The sequence below is a fragment of the Pistacia vera genome, unplaced genomic scaffold (assembly GCF_008641045.1).
Source record: "Pistacia vera cultivar Batoury unplaced genomic scaffold, PisVer_v2 Contig189, whole genome shotgun sequence".
In the NCBI taxonomy this organism is placed as follows: Eukaryota; Viridiplantae; Streptophyta; class Magnoliopsida; order Sapindales; family Anacardiaceae; genus Pistacia; species Pistacia vera.
Window position 1 is genome coordinate 135,961 of NW_022195989.1, and position 11,004 is coordinate 146,964.

The following is an 11,004-nucleotide window of genomic DNA, read 5'->3' on the forward strand; positions in this document are numbered from 1 at the left end:
TGACAAATTCATTTTTATAACACTTTCTCAGAAATTTCTACATCTATTGTCTAGGTTACATATACTTTAATATGCGTGCGCCAACATTTCAAGGGCGAAACATTCAACCTTTGAATTTTATAAACATAATGAAAAATTAGAACAAACCAATATTATCTGCAGAGAATTGGTGCAACTCCGTAGCCTCAGAAGTTAAATAATGGAATAGTAACTTGATCCATTAGAGGATTAAATTTTTCTAAGTAACCATAAGAAATGTACCATTGCATCAGGCAAACTTTTTGTTTTTTTCCACCGACTTTAATAGTCAATGGCTTGATCAAAAAGACTCATTGATTAGAGCTCGTAGAGCAGGAATAAGGAAGAAATAAAGAAAAAAGAAAATACTCTTATGTAATGTATGCTCTTCATTACTTTACCCAAAGTGATCAATGAAAAAGTCTTTGAATTAAAAGTCTACTGTAGGAATCTCCCATGCAAGTCAAAGTTGGCACTTGACTTTTCATTCATATGATTTATGGTCTTTTTCTCACATTTATCATACAATTGAGTAATAAATATGATCTTAAACACTTACATGGAAGATACTATATAAATTGTATGATAATATCTGCTTGCTTCTTGTAGAAGAAACCAAACTGAAACTGAAACTTATAAAATTCTGTGTACTTGCAACCTGTTCAAATACAAACAGGACAAAGTGAAATAGAGTACTCTGTTTTACAGCAGTACTTTCTGTAGTTACACACTGCTTCTTTGAATTAAAGCCTTCTTTAAGCTGCTGGAACTTTTTTTTTTTTGGCATGGCTATTTCTTTTTCTATGCTTATAAAAGTCCAAATCAACTATATATATACGGAAATTAATTCATTAGTTTTAGAGAATGATTTGTCGGATAATTAGAACAGACCAAACATATTTCCAGGAAAATGCTGCAAGTGAGTAGCCTGAGAACTCAAATAACTTACCATTTCATCTGGCAAACCATCAAAAAATAGCTACCTTCCCTACACAACTTGCTCCTCATGAGTTATTCAAAGTTCCACCAACTTTTTTCTTTTTCTATTGACTTGATAGTCAATGAATTTTTGTGGGTCACATTATAATGGTGTCCCTTTCATCTTGATGAGTCATTTTCCTGGACTCTTCCTCACAAATACATTTATAACACTTTGTCAGAAATTTCTACATCTATTTTCTAGGTTGGATACTTTAATATGCATGCACCAATATTTTAAGGTGAAACGTTCAACCTTTGAATTTTATATACATAATGAATAATTTTACATATAATTTCTTTTAAATATTAATTTTCTCCAATTACTTTAGCATAAGCTATTAATAACCAGGGGGAACTGTAACATCCTACATCGCTTGGGAAGGAAATGTGAACGTGTGAGCTCCTCAATTGTCAAGACGCGTTTTGGGTTGCAAAACCAGGATAGGTTGTGTCCAAAGCAGACAATATTTGTGGTAGTGGCTCGGGCTATTACAGGAATTCAAATTCTACCTCGGACTAGTGTTGGTTGAGCTGATATAGGAACTCAAATGAGTGGAGCTTTTGACACCCTACTAATGGACGAACGAAGCTCCAGTTTTTAGTAAATTTTATAATGACAAATTTGTCCTTATATCAAATTATTAATTGTTGGAGTTGTCGACTACTTCAGCATTAATGGGTAACGGAGATGCACTCGGGGGTCCCGCTGACTAGTCAGCAGGCAAGTGCCCCGCTCCCCAGTGAGCGGGCGAGGGTCGCGAGGGCAGCGCCCCCGAGCCTGTAGGCGGTTTTGGGCTTTTTCATGTATGACCGCTGTAGGATTTCTTTTAAGTTACTAATTCCCTTTTGGGTTAGGCTTAGGAATAGGAGTCCTTATAAAACTAGGTTTAATCTCTTAAACCTAGTATATAATCATACTTTTCTCTTGTTATTGTGTGAGAGCAATTCATTCATTGTACACGAAAGAAGTGAGGCATATTGAAATAATATTGACTCAGCTGGACGTAGCCTACATTGGGTGAACCAGGGTAAATCACGCGTATTATTTTCTTTGTTTACTGTTTGATTTGTTTTACTATTATATTTTGTTCCTGTTGTTGTCTCTATTTCGTTCATTAATATTATAACTTTAATTTTTATTCTTTAGAAGTACTTTTGACACCCCATCAAATTTATTTTATTTTTATTTTTTTATATGAGAATGAATAATAAAAATAGGATTTGAAATATGAGATTGTTTGTAGTCGCATACAATTTTTTTTTTTTCTCAAAATAAATTATACATTGGACTAGTGTTGACCTTTTCATAAATGCTTATCACATAGATGGTTTTGTCTTTAAATTAGCATACCATTTTCAAATTCTTTGCATATGGCTATGACTAAGAATTATTGATAAAAAAAACAAATTGACTTGACCTTCTAGAATTAGCATACCCTTTTTTTATCATATTGTTTTCTTGAAAAATTCTTTCATTATGAATCTGGATCTCAAGCATGAAAGTCTGCCTTAAAATATTGTTAACGGAACCTCCTTGATACTTTCTAACCAAATTAAAGAATCAGACGTCGACTAGAGTGATCAATGTACGTAAAACCCCTTGACTTAAAAGTCTTCTGTGGGAGTCTACCATAAAGTGGGTCAAAACAAGAATTAAATTTTAAATATACTTGGTTGTTTACATGGTATGCCACTATATTTATGAAGATTATGTGTGCTTTCTTCGACTAAAATAAGCTAAAGTATCAATGGAGAATTTTAAACATTTCATCTTTGAATTCCTCTGCGTAGTTGCTCTCACAACGCAGCTGGTTCATGTTCAGAGTCAATCAGGTTCTTATAACTCAATTTTAAGAATTAATTTCTATTTTTATTCACTAACTACATGCATTTATACTAACATTTTCGAACCATATTTTTTGTAGGCTTTATTAGCATAGATTGTGGAATATCTGAAAAACCTGGATACACAGATAAGTTAACTGGCATAAATTACACTTCTGATGCAACTTTCATAGAGACAGGTGTCAGCAAAAACATATCATCAGAATACAACCATAAGACCCTGGAACAACAATTCCTAAATGTTAGAAGCTTCCCCGAAGGAATGAAAAATTGCTACACTTTAAAACCTGAAGCGGGCAACATTAAGTTTCTGATTAGAGCAAGATTCATGTATGGAAATTATGATGGCCATGGGAAAGTGCCAAGCTTTGATCTCATTCTTGAAGCTGATGTCTGGGATTCAATGCAAATGGAAGATGCATCCACTATTGTTACCAAGGAGATCGTTCATATCCCCCAAAGAAGTTATATATATGTCTGTCTTGTAAACACAAGCTCCAGAACACCTTTCATTTCAGCATTAGAATTAAGGCCCGTCAGTAATTCCACTTACCAAACTCAATCAGGATCACTACTACTCTCTTGGCATTGGGATCTTGGTTCAACAGATAATGGAACATTCAGGTAATTTATTTTATATCATCAAAATTTTGTAATTAGAATTTTGGTTTCTAAGTAAGCTGTATGATGCAGGTACAGCGATAACCCTTTTGATCGCATATGGACACCCTACAAAAAACACAGTTGGATAGCAATAAGTAACCCGCAGCCTGTCAATTCGAGTGCTAACATTTACAGGCCACCGTCTACTGTCATGAGGACTGCAGTTATACCAGCAAATAGAAGCAGTGCCCTGCAGTTCAGTTGGGAGCATTCGAACACCACATCCGGATATTATGCCTACTTCCACTTTGCTGAAGTTCAAGAGAATCAAGCCAACCAGACTAGAGAACCGGCCATCTACTTAAATGGAAGGGTCTGGCGCAACCCTTATGTTTATGAGTACTTATATGCAAGAACCATTTACAGCACAACCCCCTTAGGAGTAGACAAAATTGATATGTCAATCAACACAACTGGGAATTCAACCCTACCATCCATGTTTAACGCTTTTGAGGTATATGCGGTAAAGGAATTCCCACAATTGCTGACAGACCAACAGGATGGTATGTTCTTCCAGACAATTACTTTCTTTTATCATTCGCGGATGATGTTGTCCAATTTTTTCTTCAATATTTATTTTTACTTTAGTCCCCTATGTTTCAATTCTTACTCTTTATATATTCGTACGTGCAACTATTAGTAAAATCTGTCATGGGAATCAAGTCAATGTATGGAGTGAATAAAAGTTGGCAAGGAGATCCATGTGGCCCTAAAGATTATTTGTGGCAAGGTCTTAATTGCAGCTATGATGATTATAGTCCCCAAGGATCATATCTCTGTGAGTCTTTGCCTTTAAACTAGAATCGTAGTTTCAATTTTGTTGACTTTGATCCATGCAACACTTCCATTTTTTAACAAAATTATCGGTCATACATCTAGGGACTTATCATCCAGTCGATTATCTGGCGAGATATCTCCTTATATATCCAGTCTCGAACTAATACAATCTCTGTAAGCACCTCCGTCTTGAATTAACTTTTAAGTACTCAAATTGTTGATGACAGGAACCAAGTCAGCTTAATATTCTCAATCACCATTTCAGGGACTTATCGAATAACAACTTGATTGGACCAGTGCCTGAATTTATGTCACAGCTACCATTCTTGATAGTGCTGTAAGTTTCCTTAATCAGGATCATGATGGTTACTTGGTTCCCAAAAAAAAAAAAAAAAAAGAATTAGGGGATCATCTTTAGTATTCTCTTGCAGAAACTTGAGTGGAAATAAACTCGAAGGTTCAATTCCAGCGGTACTCGTGGAAAGAAAGCACAATGGTTTGCTATCTCTAAGGTTTGATTTACTTTCCAAGCTATAGCTAGATCAATATGATAAAGTTTCTCAAAGAGTACTGCATTTTCTTTTCCCAAAACCAAAAAATCATCCATACCACCATATTCAACTAAATAATATATCTATAAATAGACTATTTGTAGCTATCAGAACTACATATTATTATTCAAGCGTTACATTAACAATTCTCATTTTTTCAAGTATTATATTAATAATTCTCATTTTTCTAGTGTGGATGGAAATCCAGATCTTTGTCCTGAAGTTTCTTGCAAAGGCAGAGAGAAAAATAAGCTTACTGTTCCAGTAGCAGTTGTTCCAATAGTTGCAGTAGTAGTTTCAATATGTATCATCCTAACTGCAATTTCTATTTTCTGGAACTTCAAAACAAGAAAACAAGGTACAAAACGCCACAGATGAAATTATTCAAATTTTTTGAACATCAACTCATTGAATTTTATATTCTTTTCCAGTTGGGGAGAAGAATGAATCATTGGACTCGAAAACTCGACGGTATAAATACTCTGATTTAGTGAGATTTACCATTAACTTTGAGAGGACTATTGGGAAAGGAGGATTTGGAACAGTTTACCATGGATACTTGGATGACACTCAAGTAGCTGTGAAGATGCTCTCTCAATCATCAGTTCAAGGATATAAACAGTTTAAAGCTGAGGTAATTTACTTCAGAAAATTTCAACTTCCTTATATTAGACTGACTAAAATATGTCAGTTGCTTTACAGATTGAACTTCTTATGAGAGTTCACCATAAAAATTTGACGACACTTGTTGGATATTGTGACAAGAGCACAAATATGGGATTAATCTATGAGTTCAGGGCTAATGGAAACTTACAATCACATCTCCTAGGTTGGTTTTGCTCATTGGATTGGATTTTATGAAGTTTAAGATGCTTATATTGACTTCGGAAAAAAATGTCTTCATACAATTTTTTTTATGGATACAGAAAATGATGCAGATACGTTGAGTTGGGAAGGGAGACTTCGAATAGCAACAGAGGCAGCACAAGGTTACAAATACTTCGATTTGAAATATTCTCTTTTCAACATTTTCTACTTGTCTTTTCTATCTAAGAAGTGAACTATTGTGCATTGAATTTAAAATGTAGGATTGGAGTATCTCCACAATGGTTGTAAGCCACCTGTAGTCCACAGAGACGTGAAATCCTCAAACATCTTGTTAAATGAAAAATTCCAGGCCAAATTAGCTGATTTTGGTCTTTCCAGGATCTTTTCAGTCAAAAGTGGAACTCATGTTTCCACGATTGTTGCTGGAACCCCCGGATACCTTGACCCTGAGTAAGTTGTAGATGTAACTATTATAGTATTGTAATGCAAAAACTTCAACCGTTATACACATCTGCAATTTTAGAGGCATGAAATTGCCTTGTAATGTCAAATTGCACAATCATTGTATGAAGGAAACCTAGTCTCGTGATATAATGGAAATTAGACCAAACTGGGTCTATTTTCTTTTTCCCCATGCAGATACTATTTATCAAACAGGTTAACCTAGTTCTCCTAGAGATGAGAACAAGCAAACCTGTCATTGAAAATACGCTTGAGAAAACTCATATAAGTCAGTGGGTGAGTTTCATGCTTGCCAAAGGGGATATTGCGAATATTGTTGATCCAAGACTACATGGATATTTTGAGACAAACTCTGCCTGGAAAACTGTAGAAGTAGCAATGACTTGTGTTTCTCCAACTTCTGCCAAAAGGCCAACCATGAATCAGGTAGTGGTGGAACTGAATGAGTCTGTAGCAGTGGAGGTAGCTCGTAAGAAGATGGGCAAGGATGCTGAACCAAAAGATTCTATGTTATCGATGAGTTTGAATCTCGATACTGAATTATTTCCCACACTAAGGTAGTACTTTTACAAAATGTATCCCACTTAACCATACATAAATATATTTCGGTACATGTAACAGGTCTTGGACCAATGTTCTTGTGTATTTGAAGAAACATAAAGAAATAAGGCTGCAATGTTCTTCTTTGTGTAACATACACTAGCATAATATATAAGCTCAAAATATCTTGAGGAGAAAATTCTGATAAACCCTTGGGAGTGTTTGTACTTTCCTAAGCTCTAAAATCTGTTATTTGCTAATCCGAGACAAGTTAGGAAAATGTAAACATGTTGAAAATATGCTCTAATTTTTCTAGAGTGCTAAACAATACCATCGACTAGGAAACAGAAAGTACTTATGGAACAGCACTAAAACTCTATAGAAAAACAGAAAAGACAACAGAAGATGGTTCTGAAATCTAATTTTTCTTCCATCTTCAAATATATATTCACATTGAAAATAATCATGTCATGGTAATTGATTCATTAGTTTTCAAAAACAATTTACTGGAAAAATCAGAACCGAACATTTTTGCAGAAATTGGCTGCAAGTGAGTAGCCTGAGAACTCATAACAGCGAAGCATCACCAAATATTTCGATCCCCACAAAAGTTGCTCTTGTTGGTCTTTTTGTAAATCAGCAAATATTTATTTATTTTCATTAACTTGAATTCAAAAGGGTGTTGTGGTTCACAGTATACTGGTGACTGTTCGCCTTCATGATTCATTTTCACATGTGTTCTGTTTTGCTTTGTCTTATTTGTATTTTAACAGGCTGTAAGCATAGGGTACTCTGTTATGCCCTACTCTGTTTGTGTTCAGTTTTAGTTGTTTTAAACTAGAACCAATTTTGTGCACTGAAGTCATTTCATGTCACAAAAACCAGTAATAGCAATGTTTCGAAAACACTTCTTATTTCATTAGAATTGAAAACTTTCCTTCTTCCTCTAGGTGGGAGATATAGAATTTGGAGAAGAAAAACACATATAAATAGTTATTTGTTTCATGTGTACAGAATTTGAGTACATATTCATATATGCAGCCCTGGTTATGGAAACGTATGTTAAAACAGTTGTAAAAACAGCCCTTGATCGTATGCATAATGCATTTCCAAGCTAACTAGCACTAGTAATTGGTGGAACAAATGCTGCAGTAATCTGCTCTGTTCTTCTTCAAAAACTGCATCAGCTCTATTTTCTTATGCTAATGTATGTTAAACAAAGTAGAACATCAGTGCCTTATTTCTTAATTTTTCCTCGAGCATACGAGCAGGTTGGTCCAAAGCCTGGCACATGTATGAACATAATATTATGCATAGCGAAGTGCAATACCTTTTGCGAAAGTACTACCTTAGCATGGGAGATACTTCAGTATCGAGATTCAAATTCATTGATAACACAGAATCTTTCGGTGCAGCATCCCTGCCCAACTTCTTACGAGCTATCTCCATTGCTAAAGAGTCATGCAGTTCCACCACCACTTGATTCATGGTTGGTCTTTTAGCAGAAGTTGGAGAAACACAAGGCATTGCTATTTCTACCGCTTTCCAGACAGAGTTGGTATCAAAATCTCCATGTAGTCTTGGATTAACAATATTTGCAATATCCCCCTTGGAAAGCATGAAACTCACCCACTGACTTATATGAGTCCTCTCAAGCGTATTTTTAATGACAGGTTTGCTTGTGACTACCTCCAAGAGAACCACTTTCTGGTCAGTTGGTTGTTTTCATCAATCTCAGAGTCGATGTTCAGGCATGTGTCTAAATGTAGTAGTGCCTATGAGATATGGAGCACACTGGAAGTACACTTTCAGTCTTTTTCTAAAGCAAGAACTCTGTACCTACAAAATATGTTGAATACAACTAAAAAGGAGTCTCAAAGTATGAATGATTATGTGTTACATATGAAAGAATTTGCAGATGAACTTAATGCTAGTGGTGTACACATAGAAGATGAAGAATTGTTAATGTACATTCTGGATGGATTGGGATATGAATATGATGCTGTAGTAGCTAACCTTACTTCAACTGTGAGTCAAATTACCTTTCAGGAAGCTCTATTCCTGTTACATAAACATGAATTGAGGTTAGAAAGACAGAACAGTGCATTATTGACTTTTCATGAGCAAATGTGGTTTGAATTAATGGCAGCTAAGACTAACACTTCTGAAGGAAATGCATCTCTGTCACGTGTGTTATCTAGAATATCGTCACAACAAGGTCCACCACTAGCACATTTTCAAGAATCTGGTAATATGTTTCAGCAACCTCGACAAACTTAGAACATGACTTTGGGAAACTCAGGCAGTTCTCATTATTGGTTTATAGGACAATCTGGAAACATGAGAAATAACTCATATCCTGTGCATTCACAAATATTTTTTGGTGGTTTTTTTTTCTTTTAATAAAGGCAGAGGCAGAGGAAGAGGAAGAGGCTACTCTAAACCATGGTTGATGTGCCAAGTTTGCGGAAAACCAGGTCATTCAGCTCTTCATTATTATCACAGATTCGATCAAGACTATCAAGGTTTTGCAGTTGCAAATTATGGAAATCCAGGGCACCAATCCTATGTCAATCATACTAGAGCAAATCAACAAGTTTTGCGCACTATGCAACATACTTACTCAACTTCTCCAAATGAAACTCCTCAAGCCATTTATGCTGGAACTACTATACTAGTTTAGTACTACAATAATCATGCTAGACAGTTTCATGATTACTCAGCTATTGGAGCTCCAGCAATGCATCAACTTGATCCTAGTCCAACCTTCACCATGCAAGCTTCCCATCAATTTTCACAAAGCCCTTCTGGTTCTTCCACCAAACCAGATATTATCTTGCCTACAGGACATGCTGGTCACACACTTGCTACACCACAAATAGTGAAGGATCAGTCCTAGTACATGGACTCAGGAGCTTCCAAACATATGACTGCAGACACAAATACTATGTTGATGACATCAGGATACTCAGGGGGTTCTAAGGTGCAAGTTAGGAATGGTGAGTCCTTGCTAATAACTCACACAGGTATGGTAATGCTGCCTTCCTTTGATTGTCATAGGATTTTACATCTTAGGAATATTCTGTGTGTGCCTAAAATTGCAAAAAAATTATTAAGCATTTCTCAAATCACAAAAGATAATAATGTGAGTGTTGAATTCTATTCCGACCATTGTTTAGTAAAGGATAGAGGCAGCAAAGCTATACTGCTACAAGGGACTGTCAAGGATGGTCTTTATCGGCTAGATATTCCATTCGCTGCTGCTTGTTCTACAGTTGCTTCTGTTAATTCTACTATTGCTTCAAATAAGTCCACATCATTGATTTCATTCACCACCAGTGATCTCTTCAAGTTCATATAGAATGTTTAATAAGTTGTTAGCTGATTCACAATGCTTGAACAGTACTGTGGACAATAGTGTTTCTATTTGTAAAATAACATCTGCACTATCAAGTACATTCTCACTTTGGCATGCTAGATTAGGACACCCTAGCTAGTACCAAAGCACTTCATTATGTACTAAATAAGGTGAATGTGAAATTTGCTCTTGATGTTAATAAAAATACTGTATGTGAAGCTTGTGCCTATGGAAAATTGTCGTAATGCGACTTTCCCTCTTCTAATTAAAGAGCACATGGCCCTTTAGACTTGGTGTACTTTGATTTGTAGGGTCTTGCCCCTGTATTGTCCACTGAAGGGTTTAGATATTACATTATTTTTGTTGATAATTATAGCCAATACACATGGATATACCCTCTGAAATTGAAATCTGAAGCATATGGAGTGTTTGTCCAATTTCATAAGTTTGTAGAAAATCAATTGAGTACTCGTCTTAAGTGTTTGCAAACTGATTAGAGAGGAGAGTTTAGAGTTTTCTCCAAATACCTACAAGAGCATGGAATCATGTTTAGGCATCCTTGCCCTTACTTACATCAACAAAATGGTAGAGTGGAGAGAAGGCATAGTTCAATTACTAAATTTAGTCTTTCTCTATTGGCTCATGCTTCTATACTTTTGAAGTTTTGGTGGTCAACCTTCATGACAGGAACATATTTATTAAACAAACTGCCTTCTTCAATCTTAGAAAATTCCTCTCCTTTTCAGTTGTTGTTTAATCAAGAACCTCAATATAATGAGTTAAGGGTATTTGGGTGTGGTTGTTTTTGTTGGAGTAGGTGCCCTAGAGCCAATCAATTATTGTGGAATTGACTCTTTGTAATAATGTTCATTAATCAATAAAAGGCATTTTATTCTATATCGCGTAAATCATTATTATTGCAATATGTATTGATATATGTCCTTAGAATGGTAGAACCGTGATGAAGGTATCAAGTGTTTC

General features: G+C 35.4%; 1 pseudogene; it reads left to right on the forward strand.

Moving 5' to 3' along the window:
• Nucleotides 1–2,747: 2,747 nt before the first annotated feature.
• On the forward strand, nt 2,748–6,703 carry LOC116127099 (annotated as a pseudogene).
• The last annotated feature ends 4,301 nt before the right edge of the window (nt 6,704–11,004 follow it).